The sequence below is a fragment of the Elephas maximus genome, chromosome 1 (genome assembly GCF_024166365.1).
Source record: "Elephas maximus indicus isolate mEleMax1 chromosome 1, mEleMax1 primary haplotype, whole genome shotgun sequence".
NCBI lineage: Eukaryota > Metazoa > Chordata > Mammalia > Proboscidea > Elephantidae > Elephas > Elephas maximus.
Window position 1 is genome coordinate 111,299,848 of NC_064819.1, and position 17,034 is coordinate 111,316,881.

Here is a 17,034-nt window from a genome sequence, read left to right on the forward strand (position 1 = left end):
CCAGGGTTTTCTTTCCTGAAATGGGTTCCCCTACATCAGGCACCCCCAATAGATACTAGTTCATATCAAGCTGTTAAGGATAGGCCACTGCTTGAGTTAATCCTTTTAGAAGTATTCCTATTCTAAAAGTGGGCAGGCAGGCACATCAGTAACCCACATCAGTAGTAGAACAGAGATAGGACAGCAGGGCATCAGAATGCCAGGGTTCCTCAGGCCACCTAGTCAACCTCCTCCCCCATCAATATACAGATTAAAAATAACTAAAACCCAGACAGGGGACGTGACTTTGCAAAGATCACACAGCAAATAAGGTACAAAGCCCTGATGAGAGCCAGGACTCCTGACTCTCAGTTACTACCCACTCTTGTATGGCATTACCCGCAAATATTCAAGCAAAGGGTAAAAAGCACACACAGTGATTATTTAAATGTTATTAATTCACATGAGTGATTTAGAGTACAGGTCAGACTGCATGGACTCGAACCCTGGGTGTACCTCTAACTGTGTGCCAGAGACAAGGTACACTCTCTTTGCCTTCATTTTCTTGCCAACTATGTAAGAGTAACAACAGTGCCTGCCTCATAAATTATCATGAGGATCAAATGTGATAATCCATGTGGAGCTCTGAATTCTTTGTGTCTAGCACACAGTAAGCACTCAATAAATGTTAGACATTATTCATCGTAATTATTATTATTACTACTACTAAGCAGTTCCAGTAACTGAGAGTTAATACTTTGGCTTTTGGGGTTGAAAGTAGAAACAATTTTTTGCTATCAAAATCACCTTCTTCTCAAAACGCAATCCTGCACAGTCTCAGGAATGAAGTGAGCAAGGGCAGCAGAAGGATAACATCAGGAATGAACCTACCTTTGAAAATAAAAGTGCCCACTGAGCATTTTCATTTGGATATTCAAAACAAAACTCCTCATCTTGCTCAAACCATGCCCCTTCTCATTTACTCCCTAACTCACTTAAAAGCCTGCCATCCATCTAGATAATCTAAGCCCTCATTTCCATACTCCACCCACTTGGTGACCAAGTGCCATTGATTCTCCCTTTGAAATAACTCTCCAGTAGCTCTCTCCCCGCTTTCCTTCCTCAGGCACACTTCATGTTCTGCCTCTACTACTCTAAGAGTCTAAAATCTGAGCTCATTCCTCATTAACACCAACCTCCCTACCACCTCCAAATTCACCTTTATGAACCACAAACTAGATTAAATCCTTTCTCCCATAAAGGCTGCATGATTTCTTCTCTTCAGCTCATTGAAGCCTCCCGAAACTCTCCTGTCACCGCCCCCCACCCCCAACCTCAGGACACCTAGATTTCTTTGAATATGACCCTTCTGCAGTATGCTTCTGCTGTTCCTTCCACATGGAATGCCTAATCCCCTTCTCTAGAGAACTATTCTGCCTCCTGAGGTCCAGTCTGCTCATGAACTCCTCTGCAAACCCTTCCAGATTCCCTCCACCTTCCCCCCACTTGTTTCTATCCCCGTGAAACACTCATCACCCTGAATCATTATCATTTCTTTTCTCATGCTTCTTTTCTGCTAGTTTGAGTTCTGAGAGGCATCAGCCCCACTCTTTTAGCCTCTGGTACGGGGCCTGCCTAGCACACAGTAGTGGCTTAATACATACCTGTTGAATAAACTAATGAGTGGATGGCATGGAAAATAAAAGGAATAGGAAAATCAGACCTCAGTGAATGTCAAAGTTGGTCTAAATGAAGAGAAAGCTAATTTCGGCAATACATATGACCATCTACATATGGCTATCTACAAATGATTATGCAAGCAGTTTTCAAATGAGTGAGATGAGTACTTGTAAATGACAAAGTTCTCAAGTTCCCACTTATGTCTGTTAAACATTCGTCACTGGAGAGAGAACCACATCCTCCCAGATTTCAGATGCATTCTGCAGGACCTGCACACACAAAGCGTTTTGAGTGTTCTTGGAATCCTGTAGCTTTAGTTGAGGACACTTTTCCCTGACAAACTGCTATGGACTGGATCTGGGCAGTAAAAAAGGGCAGTAGATGCTCAATAAATGCCGATCTGATTTGCAGTGGATTTGAAAGCAAAGTGCAACTCACATTTCAGACTAATTGAACTCAGTGACTGATCCTACTTATCTAAGAACTCTAAGGCTAAAGAAAATCAATGAGTAGACTCTGAAAAGCAGCCAAATGTCTAAGCCTTTGCCTTGATCCAGCCATGCTGATCTGCTTCTTGATCCTTTCCAGTTTCTGTGCACTTCCAACTTCATGGTGCCCCCAGAATGGAGAAGGCCTGTCAGCAAGCAGTGCCCTACGTTTTGTGTCTTGACCTTGATGTAAAGGAGAAGGGTGGAGGCGTGAAAGTTGAGTCGCACTATCCAGAACGTCCAATTTTTCCTAAAGCATCCCCTCTCTGGGATGATTTATGTCGGATTCTGGCTGAAATGAGGGAGAAGGGTGGGCTGGAATGCTTTAACATCCTTTTATCTCCAACTGTATGTTTAAAAGGAGCCCCAGAAACTTTCCTTCTTACTTAAAGGAGACTTAGCAAAGAAAAGGATGTCTTCACAGACTACGCTTTAGACGTCCATTTAACACCTTTATCTCAATGTAAAGATTCAAAACATGTACTCTACATAAATCATTTTGGGATAAGAAGGCAGTAGCGCCTTGGAGAACAAATCGTTAACTAAAAGTCAAGCCGAGGCGCCCTGGAAACCAGTGAGACTGGGAGGCAGCCTCGGGATAGGCGGCTACGATTTGCCTGCTCCCTCCCGCGACTTCTAGGGCGAAGCATCCCACAGGCAGGACGAACCCTACACACCGCGCTCCCGTCCATTTCACTTTTCAAACTTGAAGTTATTTTTAGATGACCCAAGCCCGCTAATCCCTGGCAGGACAATTCCCAGCCCGCTGTGCCTGAAAGCGCTTACCCCCTTCCCCAGCACTTTCCCCTAAGCACTGGGAAAGCACCTTTTTTCCTGTTTCTGGTTTCTCCCCGCGTCCAGTGCACCTCCCCTAACCCCTCTTCAAGTCTCCGTCCTGAGAATCACACCGCGTCATTCTCGCTCCTCCACTTATACACCTGCTGCTACTGGGAAGCTGAACCCTTCCGCCACTCCGAATGTGGCCAGGGGCTCCTTCAGACCCGCGCCCTCTAGATGGGCGGGTCAAGGGAGACCTCCGTCCTCACTGTCCTCTCGGGAACTGACAACTTGACCAAGAAGACCCCCCTTCTCCCCCTACCCAGCCCCCAAACACGGCCGCGCTCTCCAGCCCCCTGCCGCTGTCCCCCGGCACCGCCAGGGCGCCGCCCGCAGCCGGGGCGGGACAGGGTGCAGGGGCCGGCCGGGCTGGCGCGGTTACATAACCGACCTGCTGGGCGTCCGTGATGCGCCGGCGGAGGCGGTGGCTCGGGCGGTCCGCGGGGGCTGGCGACTGCGGGCGCGGCGCTGCCTGCTCACCTGCCCGCCGGTGCGAGCGCGCGTGGGGGCGGGCGCGGTGCCGTGCGCTGCGCGCCCCGCCTCCCGGTCTCCCGGTCCGCCGGTCCGTGGGTCTAAGGCTTCTGCTGCCCGCTCCTCCCCGCAACCTCGGCCGCCGTCACCCGGGACAAAGCGGCTCCGGGGAGGGGCCGAGCCAGCGGCTCTCACAGGAGCTAGCGGAGATGGGCGCGCCCCCAGCTCCGACTCATCGGGCCAACCTCCAATCAGACCCCAGGAAAGCAAAAGCCCCTGTCTGGCCTCCTCTCATCCCCTCCCCCCTGACCCAACGCCCTTCCGGGTCCCCGACCCACTCCCCTCCCGACTCCCACCGTGCTTTCAGCCCCACAACCCCTCCTTTCTACTCCAGGTGCCAGGGAGGGGGCTAGGATCCTCTGGGACCCGACCGAGGAGGCAGGGGTTGGGGCTTCAGCAAAGAGAGGGCTCCTTGGGGTCACGCCCGGGTTAGGGGCCTCCTTGAGGGTCGGGGTGGGGAGGGGCTGATTCTGAAGCTAAGGTTGACTGGACACTGATAGCAAAGAACAAACGGACAGAGAGCCAAACTGAGGGTGAGGGTGCTGGGAGAGAGAATCTTCTTACAAGGTGACTGAGCCACCCAACTCGGGCTAACTGAGAGGTCGGGAAGCCTCTGGTGGGTCCTCCTGGGAGTCTGCGCGGGCTGTGCTCTGGCGCCCTCTGGCGGAAGCCCGGCTCCCAGCCCTGCCCACGCGGCTGAAGGTGCCCTGCGCGCGCTTCACAGACTCTCCGGGATTTGCAGCCACCAGACTTGGGGACAGTCGGGCTCGGGCTTCAAGGACTCCTATTGTGTCATAGCCCGTGACACAAGAAGTGGGAGGCTGATATCTCACAGCAAACGGCTGAAGGTGAAACAGAATCCAGGTCTGTTACTAAACAAAGTTAACCCCGGTGGAAGTCTCTGCTTCAGAAAATAAAGCGGTTCAGAGCGGGAGGATGCATGTGCCTTAGGGGTGGCACAGATATGGACGGGGCTGAGATGTGTGAGGGCAAGAGAATGTCAGGAATGCAGAAGATCATAATAGGGAAAGTGGGGGGAATGGAAAGAAGAAGGGGGGGCAGGTGCAAACCCAACCTGAGTGTGGAAATGAATCAACAGATTTAAATAATTTTTGTGTTGTCACTTTTCTAATTGCAACATAAATAGACTTTTTCCTTTTTATCACTTTTGGGTTTCCTAACAGTGTTAAAATTGCCTTGAAATAATCCATACGCCACATTGCTTTTTCCAAGGTTGACATATTTTTGTTTGCTTTAACAGAAAAAAAAAAGTTTTTTTCTTTTTTTTTAACAGAAGAGGTAGAGCTTCGCACTTCTTTCTGTTGTGCTCCATCTAGTTGATTCCAACTCATAGTGACCCCATGTTACAAACAGCCCCATAGGGTTTCCTAAGCTGTAATCTTTACTGGAGCAAATTGCCAGGTCTTTTCTCCTTTGGAGCTGCTGGTGAGTTCAAACTGCCGACTTTTCAGTTAGCAGCCCAGCACTTAACCACTGAGCCACTTCTACTGAATACATAAATGTGTAAATATTCATTGATTTAGATGAATCATGTTTTTGAATAGAATTATTGAAAGCACGTCCTTATTAAACTTGCCTCTGTAGAATTTTCTCTAGGTTCTCGCTTACTTTTTGAAACCAAAGATGCCAAGACCAATTTCTCTTCCAGTTGGTTGTCTTTCAAATATGTGAAGATGGCCTTCATGTCTTACCCACTCCCAGCCCCCTTTACCAGGTTAAACATTCTCGGTTCCTTAAACAAAATCCTACTTGGAGTAGCTCCTAGACTTCACCATCCTGGTGGTTTTTATCTCCATAGAATCTATTTTTGTAAGTATAGTTTTACAAATAAAATTTTCTGGTTATGGAAGTAATATGTTCATTGTAAAAATTTTGAAAAGTAGAAAAAGGCAGTATTTAATGGGAGGAGTAAATGAGTTAATACATGTAAAGCACCTGGCACAATGCTTGGCATATATAGTACCAGTTGCCAGTTACACATCATGAATGTATACTTATTTTGACATTTTAAGGGATTATAGTAAGTATTAAAATTACTTTTCGATTATTTTGATACCAGATTACTCCTTTGTTGCTGCTGCTGTTGTTATTTGTGTCACTTTGCTGAGACTGGCTGCCAAGGCAACAAGACTTTATATGGGTTACATATATCTATAGTTATCTATAGATAGTTTTTTTTTTAATGAAATTGAATTATTATATGCATTGTTGTTGTTATTGTTAGGGGCCAATTTTAGAGCCAATTTCGAGTCATAGTGACCCCAAGTGACAGAGTAGAACTGTTTCATAGCCATAGTGTTTGCTAACTTAATTTTTTTATGAGTAAATCTTTTCTCGTGTCATTAATTTCAGTATTTTTTTTTTATGGCTACATAGTTTTCCCAGTAACTATACTGCTTTCTTTCTAGAGAATTCCAAGCTTACAAACAAGTTGCGAGAAATATACAAAAAAAAAAAAAAAAAACTCATATGCCTTTGGCCAGAGAGACCCTTTTATCAAAGGAATCCAAGAGATGATATGCCATTTCACCCAGTTGTCATGCCTCTTTAATCTCCTGCAATCTGAAAAAGTAACCTTGACAGTTTGGAAGATTTTGTACCAGTCATTTTATAGAATGTCCCTCTATTTGTGTTTGTCTGATGTTTCCTCATGACTGGACAGAGGTTATGTGTTTTGAGCCAGAATATCACAGAAGTGACACTGTTTTCACTGCATTGTGTTGTGTGACATCTGATGTTGATTCTTCCTTTACAGGTGGTATCTTAGATATCTACTGTTGCTCTAACAGAAATACCAAAAGCGATGGCTTTAACAAACAGAAATTTATTTCCTCAAAGTTTAGGAGGCTAGAAGCCCGAATTCAGGGCACCAGCTAGAGGGGAGCGCTTGCTGTCTCTGTCAGATCTGGAGGAAGGTCCTCATCATCAATCTTCCCCTAGTCTAAGAGCATCTCAGCGCAGGGACTCTGGGTCCAAAGGACGCACTCTGCTCTAGGCTCTGCTTTCTTGGTGGTAGAAGGTCCCTCTGTCTCTCTGCTGGCTTCTGTGTTTTGTATCTCCAAAGAGATTGACTCAAAGTACAACCTAATCTTGTAGACTGAATCCTGCCTTATTAACATAACTGCCTCTCACCCTGTCTCATTAACATCATAGAGGTAGGATTTACAACACGTAGAAAAATCACATGAGGTGACAAAATGGTGAACAGTCACACAATACTGGGAATCATGGCCTACCCAAGTTGACACACATTTTAGGGGGGCACAATTAGTGGTGTTAATTTTGAGTACTTGAATAAGACAATATCTACCAGATTTTTCTTCTGTAAAGTTAATGGTCTGCCCTTTTAAATGTATTTTTTAGAAGACCACATAAAATCACATTCTTCATTCTACTTTCACACACTGATTTTAGTGTTAATTAATGTTTTTCTGTCAGTTTTTCTATATTTATTAGTTGTCATTCTACAGGAAGATTTCATTTATTTATTTATTTATATCTGTATACTCACAGATTCTTATTTTATTCAATGTGTTATAATTTGTTACTATCATTATTTACTTTGGTACTCTTCATCCCATGTTTGGCCAGTGAAGGCCTCTCAAAACTTGCCTCTTTGTCTTTTGACATAGCCCCATTATTCTTCAAGTGTTTTCTTACATTCTGAAACAACAATACATCCTAGGTTCAACTTATTCTTTGTCAGTCCAAACCTTGGAATCAGCCATTTCTCCACGAAGCTCTGGTTCCCCTTAGTGGAGAATGGTAATTAAACACCAAGATCTGGGTGCTAAGTGTGGCTTATTGCTGCTGGTGTGCTACTACTCCAAGGTCCTCTCAGTGGAAGGACTTGAAGATATATGTATATTTACACAAACATATATGTATGTATATATATATGTATATATATACACACACATATGCACATATACATATATGTATGTATACAAACAAATTTACATCTTTATTTTTGAATCTACAGCTTTATGTTGAAAACCATGAGTTTATACCAATACTGTAATTTTGATCCAACATCACAGGGTTTATTCTCATTTTGCCCCTTTCCAAATGTATATACTTCTCTGATAATAAGAAGCATGACTCCCATCATCCTCAGTGTATTTATTTATTTTTTCAGCCTTCTGCTGGGCCACTGCCCCATTCAGATTACTTCTGCCTACAGGCCTCAACTCCCACTGGACCACCCTCACTCTGATCCCCTCCTCTCCTGGGCCCAACCCCTGCCAGACTGCTTTCTTTCAAGGAAGGAAAGAAAGAAACAGAACTGTAAGTAAAGAATTGAATAGAAATGCCCATGTGTAGCCTGACCTAACCTCGTTTATCAAGGTAAAATTGGACGATCATATCCATTGTCCTGAATGCTTTTTCTGTTAATTCTGCTTAAGAATAAATATGGTTATTTTGCTGCCACATCACTCTTTTGACTCATGTTGAATTTACCATTGCTATAATCCTTCGGGAATCCTTGGGTGGTACAAATGGTTAAGCACTTGACTGCCAACTGAAAGTCTGGCAGTTGGAATCCACTCAGAGGTGCCTTGAAAGAAAGGCATAGCAATGTACTTCCAAAAAATCAGCCACTGAAGACCCTGTAGAGCACAGTTCTACTCTGACACACGTAGGGTCACCATGAGTCAGAATCAACTCGTTGGCATCTGGTTTGGTTTTTGGTATAATTCCTCAGTCTTTTTTGTGTATTTTAATGTTAAATAAACAGTAGTTCTCTCCCAGAACTCACTCCTGTTCTTTATCTGTGAAGTAGAATTCTTGTACAAAAAATTCTTATTAGAGCGATTCCATGTTTCTATCAGCCAAGGTCATTTTAGATCTTAATTTTATATCCAATGTGTTTAATATCTCATATACCACCCAGATTTGTGCTTCTGACACATTTTCAAAGTATGCTACCTACATTCTTATCCAAATCATTGATAAATGAGGTTACAGCCTAAGGACCACCACTTGGGGAAAAAAAAAAAAAAAAATATATATATATATATATATATATGTATATATATATATATAATCACACACACAGAAGGAGAGCAAGAGAGAGAGAAGTCCCTGGGTGGTACAAACTAATGGCTTCAGCTGCAATCCAAAAGGTTGGAAGTTTGAGTCCACCTAGACTTGATGCCAACTGGTAGCATATAGAGAGAGAGATTTACTTAAAGGAATTGGCTCATGCAGTTGTGGGAACTGACAAGTCCAAAATCTGTAGATGAGGTAACAGGCTGAAGACTCCTGCAGGCTTATATCCCAAGACCCACAGATCAGGCAACAGGAACAGTGCAGTGTAAAGTTCTGCCAAAATATCTGTTTATATTCAGAAGGCAGAACACACCCTAGGGAAATTCCCTTTTCAGCTAATTGATTAATTGCATTATACTAGATTGCGTTATAGAAGGTAATTAAATTACAGCTTACATTAGAGATTATATTATGGAATAGCAACTAGACTAACGTTTGGCCAAACAACTGGGAACGGTAGCCTAGCCAAGTTGACATATAAAATTAGCCATCACAATTATTACTTCCATTTTACAGATGAGGAACCAAGGCACAGAGAGATTGTAACTTGTCCAACCCCAGTAAATTGAGTCAGAGTGAAACTTAAGTAGCCAGGTTGAAGACCTTAGGGGTCTCTCTCTCGTATGTAAGAAAATGGAGTCGTTTTCAATGACTACATGGGATGAGCTAGGCCTTCCTTCTCAGTGCTTTTGTAGTACTTTTTTTTTTTTTTATTTCCCTGTATTGCTGTTCTGTTAGGTGCCGTTGAGTTGGTTCCAACTCATAGCAACCATATTTACAACAGAAGCAAACACTGCCCGGTGCTGCGCCATCCACACAGTCATTGCTATGTTTGAACCCATTGTTGCAACCACTGTGTCAGTCCATCTCATCCAGGATCATCTTCTTTTTTGATGACCCTCTACCCTACTAAGCATGATGTCCTTCTCCAGAGACTGGTCCCTCCTGATAACATGTCCAAAGTACATGAAACAAAATCTCACCATCCTCACTTTCAAAGACCACTCTGGCAAGACATCTTCCAAGACAGATGTGTTCATTATTCTAGTCCATGATATATTTAATATTCTCGGCCAAAACCATGATTCAAAGGCATCAATTCTTCTTAGGTCTTCCTTATTCATTGTCCAGCTTTCCCATGCATGTATGAGGCAATTGAAAATATCATGGCTTGGGTCAGTTCTACCTTAGTCCTCAAAGTGACATCTTTGCTTTTTTAACACTTTAAAGGTCTTTTGCAGCAGATTTGCCCAATGCAGTACTTCGTTTGATTTCTTGACTGCTGCTTCCATGGGTGTTGATTGTGGATCCAAGTAAAATGAAATCCTTGACAACTTCAGTATTTTCTGCATTTGTCATGATGTTGCTTATTGGTCCAGTTGTGAAGGATTTTTGTTTTCTTTATGTTGAGGTGTAATCCGTACTGGAGGCTGTTGTCTTTTATCTTCATCAATAAGTACTTCAAGTCCTCCTTGCTTTCAAAAGCAAGGTTGTGTCATCTGCATATCACAGGTTGTTAATGAGTCTTTCACCAACCCTGATGCCGTATTCTTCTTTATCTTGTCCAGCTTCTTGGATTATTTGTTCAGTATACAGATTCAATAAGTATGGTGAAAGGATACCTTTCCTGATTTTAAACTGTGGAGTATCCCCTTGTTCTACTCAAATGACTATCTCTTGGTCCATGTACAGGTTCTGCATGAACACAGTTAAGTGTTCTGGAAGTCCCATTCTTCTCAATGTTATCCATAATTTGTTACGATCCACACAGTAGAATGCCTTTACATAGTCAATAAAGCACAGGTAAACATCTTTCTGGTATTCTTTGCTTTCAGCCAAGATCCGTCTGACATCAGCAATGATACCCCTGGTTCCACATTCTCTTCTGAATCTGGCTTGAATTTCTGACAGTTCCCTGTTGCAACTATTTTTGAATTATATTCAGCAAAATTTACTTGTATGTGATATTAGTGATATTATTTGATAATTTCCACATTCTGTTGGATCACCTTTCTTTGGAATGCGTACAAATATGAATCCCTTCCAGTTGCTTGGCCAGGTAGCTGTCTTCCATATTTCTTGGCATAGACAAGTGACCACTTCCAGCACTGCATCCGTTTGTTGAAACATCTCAATTGGTATTCCATCAATTCCTGAAGTCTTGTTTTTCACCAATGCCTTCAGTGTAGCTTGGACTTTTTCCTTCAGTACCATCGGTTCTTGAGCATATGCTACCTCCTGAAATGGTTGAACATCAACCAATTCTTTTTCATACGATGACTGTATATTCCTTCCATCTTCTTTTGATGCTTCCTGCATCGTTCAATATTTTATCCATGGAATCCTTCAATATTGCAACTTGAGGTTTGAATTTTTTCTTCAGTTCTTTCAACTTGAGAAATGCCAAGCGTATTCTTCCGTTTTGGTTTTCTATCTCCAAGTCTTTGCACATTTCATTATAATACTTTGTCTTCTCGAGCCGCCCTTTGAAATCTTTTGTTCGACTCATTTACTTCATCATTTCTTCCATTTGCTTTAGCTACTCTACATTCAAGAGCAAGTTTCAGAGTCTCTTCTGACGTCCATTTTGGTCTTTTCTTTGTTTCCTATCTTTTTGATGACTTTTTGCTTTTTTCACGTATGATGTCCTCCTACAACTCATCTGGTCTTTGGTCATTAGTGTTCAATGTGTCAGATCTATTCTTGAGAAGGTCATATTTTGTTTCTCATGGACTTACCCTAATTTTCTGCTGCATCAACTTGAACTTGCGTATGAGCAATTGATGGTCTGTTCCATAGTCGACTCCTGGCCTTGTTCTGACTGATGATATTGAATGTCTCCATCATTTCTTTCCACAGATGCAGTTAGTTTGATTCCTGTGTTTTCCAACCAGTGAGGTCCATGTCTATAGTCACTTTTCTGTTGTCGAAAAAAGGCATTGGCAATGAATAAATCATTGGTCTTGCAAAATTGTATCATGGGATCTTCAGCATTATTTCTATATAATGCTTGTCAATTACATTATTTGCAAAGTATTTGACGGATGGGACTAACAACTTATCCTTGTACCTGATATGGAGTAGGCTTTCAGTAAATGCTTCATTTTGATAGAAAATTTAGGCTTAGAGGATATGGATTTCCCAAGGTCAAAGTGATGGTTTGTGGAAAATTCAGACTAAAGTCCAAATCTTTTAAGTTTCAATCAAGTGGCTGTTCTTTTTCCTGCATCATGTAGGCCTTCCTGTTACCATGCTTTTTACTAGAAAAATACATTGGAGCCTATCTAAATGTCAGGATATTCCTTATAGACTTAGATTAGTTGAACTCCATGTGAGAAAAATGCATGTTTCTTTCTACAAGAGTCCATTCCTTATGGTGACTAAAAATATAAAGGGAATGGGAAGGGTGCTGGATTTGAAACTAAAAGAAGCTGGTGCAGTCCAGATTCTGCCTTGAAAGTGGGAGCTACCACTTGTACCATTCTGGGTTTATAATATTTCTTGTCAAGTTGTGGAACTATAAAGGAGGGAAAAAACAGTTCTCAAAATATCATAAATCAATTTGTTTTATTTATTTATTTACTTATTTATTTATTGGTAGCATTTGAAGTGGGGTGAAAGGGTGAAGACGGGTCACAAAAGCAGAGAACTGAGTGAGTTTTCTCATGGTAAAGTTTTTAGTTACTCTCAATTGCCATAGAGACTTTCAGGGAAGAGGTGAGCATACAAACTCCTTGAAAAAACCAAGGTCAGGATGTCTGGAACATGTTTGTAATAGCTCAGTGAATTTCTAATGTCAATATTCTACAGCCAAAGACCACCAGGAATACACCTGTAGTTGAACAAGTTGGGTTTATTTCTCATTATAATGAGGGAGAACACACATCATGGAAAGCGTCGGGTCATAGTAAGAGAGTATTACCACTAAAACCCACTGAGAAGAGACTTATTAAAGGATTTGGGCTGGTCTTCAGTGATTTGGGAAAGGTTCAAAGAAGCAGTGTTTTACTCTAGACTGGATGCTGTCAGAAAGCAGCAGCATCTTTAATCGGGTATCTTAATAAATCTATAAGGCAAGAGGAATGAAGCAGAGCTAAGACTGTATATAACTGGTAAAGAAGCAATGGTCATTCATAATAGCCAGGATAGGGGAATGTTTGGTCACTTTCGTGGCTTGGACAATGTTTGTGTTTTGTCTGTGTTCAAACATGACTGCAGAGGGTCTTGTTTTTGTCTTGATCAATCATGGTCACAGAGTGGCTTTAGATGATTTGTGTTTTGTGAAATTGTTTAAGTTCAATAGGAGAACACCAAGAAGAACCTGATCATGCCAAGCCAAGCCATAGTTGTCAGGGGGCACTTTTGCCTTTCCCACTAGTGAGATATTATCACCATAATAGGTAAGCCCCTTCTTACTTTGGCATCATCACACAGTTACTAGCCCACCAACAAGTAAATACTAATAAGGTCCACCACCACCACCACCTCTTCCACAAGTAGAAAATGAACAAAAGTAGTAGTACTTGCAAACGGCTTTCACTAGAAAAATGAATGTCTAAATTTCCCAAAACAACTAAGAAAAGATACAAGATGAGGCTACCATATGGACTTTGAAAAAAACGAAAAGGCTGTGTGGACTGGAGTAGTGAGTGAAGATATTATAGAGAGGGTGGGATTTGGGCTGAGTTTCAAAAATAAATTGAATTTGAAGAAGAAACTAAGCAGAGGGTGGACCTTTCAAGTGGGGAGAACAATACTAATTCTGGAGAAGATGTGCTTTGGCCCTGTTAAGTACTATACTACAGGACAGACAGGAGGTACAGCAGCCAGGACAAAATCTACTCATTAGAGTGGATGAAGCATGGAGATGGGGAAATGGCTGGAAGGCAGAGGGCTGAATTCCAGTTCAGAGACTCATTGTGACAAAAATAATTGTCTAAGCAGGTTGTTATCATCAGTAAGTTTCATGTAGAGAGCCTGGCTTATCTTAAAAAACAAAAAAAGCCTAGAGAAATGGAAGCTAGGACAAAACAGAGATCCCATTACCAGAATCCTGAGGTGGAGTTTTTTTTTTTTTTTTTTAATAATGTACACCAATTTAACAACTTCTACATGTACAGTTTGGTGACATTAATTACATCCTTCAAGTTATGCAACCATTCTCACCCTTTGCCTTAGTTATCTAGTGCTGCGGTAACAGAAATAACATAAATGGGTGGCTTTAACAAATAGAAATTTATTTTCTCGTAGTTTCTCTTAGGCTAGAAGTCTAAATAATTCAGGATGCTGTAGGGGAAGGCTTTCTCTTTCTGTTGGCTCTGGAGAAAGATCTTGTCTCTTTGAGCTTCTCCTCCTGGGCAACCTTTATGTGGCATCTCTCTTCCCCCATCTCTGCCTGCTTGCTTGCTTGTTTACCATATTTTTACACAAATAAAAATATGTCATTTTTTTCTTTTACACATTGCCATAAAAAATTAGCATAGCACACTTACAAAAATACCTTGTTGGGGGAGGGCATGGTTGGCAAACAAACGGGAGGTACCAAGTTATTTTCATAAAAATGTAGTAATCTCTTTTATATCTCAAAAAAGATTGGCTCAAGACACACTAATCTTGTCTCATTAACATAACAAAAACAGCCTATTCCTAAATGGGATTATAACCACAGGCATAGAGGTTAGGATTTACCACACATACTTTTGGGGGCCACAATTCAATCCATAACACCTTCTTTTTCTGAATTGTTCTTGTAGACTGGTTCTTGAGAACCAAGAGATTCAGGAAACTCTATGTATCATATGAGGGAGAGAGCTCAAGATGGGATCCACACCTAGATAGTGGATTGTATAGAGGAGGCTAGAACTCCTTACAACAGCCTTCTCACCTTAAGTTTATATAAGTCTTAGAGACCAGGATGGAGCTGAGTGGCAGGTGAGGGTCAAGTGAGAAGAGAGAGAGAAACACTGGAACGCAGGGCAGGTCTGCAGTTTGAATCTCAATTCCTATATTTATTAGCTGGATATTCTTGGATAAATAAATCACTTTACCCCTCTAAACCTAAGTTTTCTCATCTATAAAATCAGGATAATGGTAAGCTTACCAAAAGTTGTTGGAAATATTAAGTGCCATAATCCTTATAAAACATTTGACAGTCTGGCATTTACCATAATGCTTATATAGTATTTCATAGTGTTCAGCATTAATAAATTTTAGCCATCATCGTCATCATCATCATCATCACCTGCTTCTTCATCAGCTACATCATCATCATCAAAAAGAGGAGAATGGTATAAGGCAAGGCTCAGCAAATATGGCCCACAGACTAAATTCAGCCCCCTATCTGTTTTTGTAAATAGTTTTATTGGACTATAGCAGTGCTCCTTCATTTATGTATTGTCTATGGCTACTTTTCTGACAACATCAATTATGTAATTGCAACAAAGACTTTAAGGCCCACAAAGCTGAAAATATTTATTATCTGGTCTTTTACAGAAAAGTCTACCAAGAACTTTTCTAAGGTAAAATTCTAAGGCAAGAAATCAAATAAGCATGGCTAGGAAGCTATGAGGACTCCTACTGAACAAAGCACAGGATTTACATGGGCAGTAGTAAGAAAAGGTTGAGCAGGTAAGTTGAGGTACATATATTTCAAAAAGAGAAGCCTTAAAATTAGTAATTAAGGAGAGGGAGCCAACATGGCACTATAGACAGAAGCACCATGCTGTCCCTTCACAGCAAAGACCCAAATAACTTAAGTAAAACAGAGACAGACATCAATCCCAGAACCCTAAGCTTCAAATGAAGAGATAACTCAACCAAGCACTGAACGGAATAAGAAACTGACAGAGAACAGAGAGCAAGGACAGTTATGAGCAGAGGTCCCCTATCAGCTAATGCAGCACAGATCCACCATCTTGGATTCCTGTTGGAGATCAGCAGACCAGAAGTACAGGAAAGCAGATTCACGGAGCTCCTAGCAGGAGACAGAGCACCTGGTAACGAGTGAAACACACCTTCCCACCATCCACCCTGCCCCCCGTCCAGCCTTCACCACTTCCCGGCTGGCCGATCTGCAGCTTCCTAGCAGGTCGATTCCCAGCTTCCTGGAGGGCTGATTCACTGCTTCCCAGCAGGCCCATCAGGGGCTTACTGGCAGGCCGATCCACCGCTTCCAGCAGGCCAAGACCACAGAACAGGAGATGCCCAGTTCCTTGCCATGTGGATTCACCCTACGCACACTGGCCAGCTTCTTCACTGCCATTTCTTTGTTGCTGGTGTTGCTTTTTCCAGCCTCTTTTGGTTTCTTCCCTGTCTCCCACCTCTTCCTCCTCCCTTCTCTTGAACACCTGACTCTGTGTGCCATCTTTTCTTCTTCTTGACAGGCCACGAAGTGCCGCTCAGCTGAGGAACAGCTGCCCTGGTCCGAGCCTCTGTACTGATGGGATCCCTTGGGGCTTTTTTTTAAAAAAACTTTTTCTTTTTTGTTGTTTGTTTTCTCTTTCTTTTTTCCTTTCTATTTTTTTCATTTCTCGATCTCTCATCTCTTTCTACCCACTTTTTTTTTTCCTGTCTCCTGAATACTCGGGCCATGTATCATCTCCACCCCTTCTAACAGAGCTGTACTGTGTGGCTTTGGAGCCAGTTCCCCAGTCTGAGCAGCCACATCAGTGGGAGCCAGGGGGGCATTTTTTTTTTTTTCATTTTGTTTTTCTTCATTTCTTGATTTCTTGTCTCTCCACTCCAATGGCAGGGTCCCTCTGCATTTTTTTTTTTTTTTTGCTCCTATTTCTCTCTCCTCTCTTCTTTCCCATACCCAACCTAGCTCCACACATCACAACTTCCCCGTTCCTCCTGCCTATCTGCACCATGTGCTGAACACTGCACTCCTGAGCAGCACAGTCATGGCCTACCAGAATCTGCCCTGCACTGACCAGCAGCTCACCTTGTTGGCCCCAGTACACTCCTCAAACAAAACATCCCAGCCACACCGCTTCAGCTGGACCTGCCCTGCTGCACCATAGCTGAATGGCTGGCCCTGACCATTACACAAGAGGTGAAAAATATTGCGTCAACAGACAAGCAAACAACAAGATGCACAGCCCGTCTGCTCAGACATAACCAAATAAAATTAAAAAAAAACAGGATGAAACAAATATACAATCAATAAACAACGAAAATAACTACTGAATGTCCTGAAGCAGATAATAACAAAACATATTTAAAAAAAAAAAAAAAGGACAAGATAGTTCCAGTAGCATCCAAAATAAAACACCAGATGTCTTTCCACTAGAAGAAAAGGCACTAGAACTACCATAAGGAATTCAAATCTCTAATATTCAGAGCTATCTGAGAGCTGAAGCAAAAAAGCAGACAAAAATGAGGAAAAAATAGACAAAAGTCATGGTAAAGGCAGACAAATTCATGGAAAATACAGACCAAAAAAATG

At 42.1% G+C, this 17,034-nt stretch overlaps 1 protein-coding gene and 1 long non-coding RNA gene across 3 annotated transcripts in view; one reads left to right on the plus strand and one right to left on the minus strand.

Annotated features, from left to right (window-relative positions):
* The window catches only part of RCAN2 (regulator of calcineurin 2), a 355,550-nt gene extending 351,852 nt beyond the window's left edge, over positions 1 to 3,698 (minus strand). The window contains exon 1 of one of the 2 annotated variants that reach the window (XM_049893548.1): positions 3,465 to 3,698. The gene's annotated coding sequence lies outside the window, so the exon portion shown is untranslated. The other variant, XM_049893553.1, reaches the window with a different exon arrangement.
* A 417-nt stretch (positions 3,699 to 4,115) lies between these two features.
* The window catches only part of LOC126081616 (uncharacterized), a 50,985-nt gene continuing 38,066 nt past the window's right edge, over positions 4,116 to 17,034 (plus strand). The window contains exons 1-2 of the long non-coding RNA XR_007518419.1: positions 4,116 to 4,379; positions 7,675 to 7,823. This is a non-coding gene — a long non-coding RNA (uncharacterized LOC126081616). The remainder of the gene's footprint in view (positions 4,380 to 7,674; positions 7,824 to 17,034) is intronic.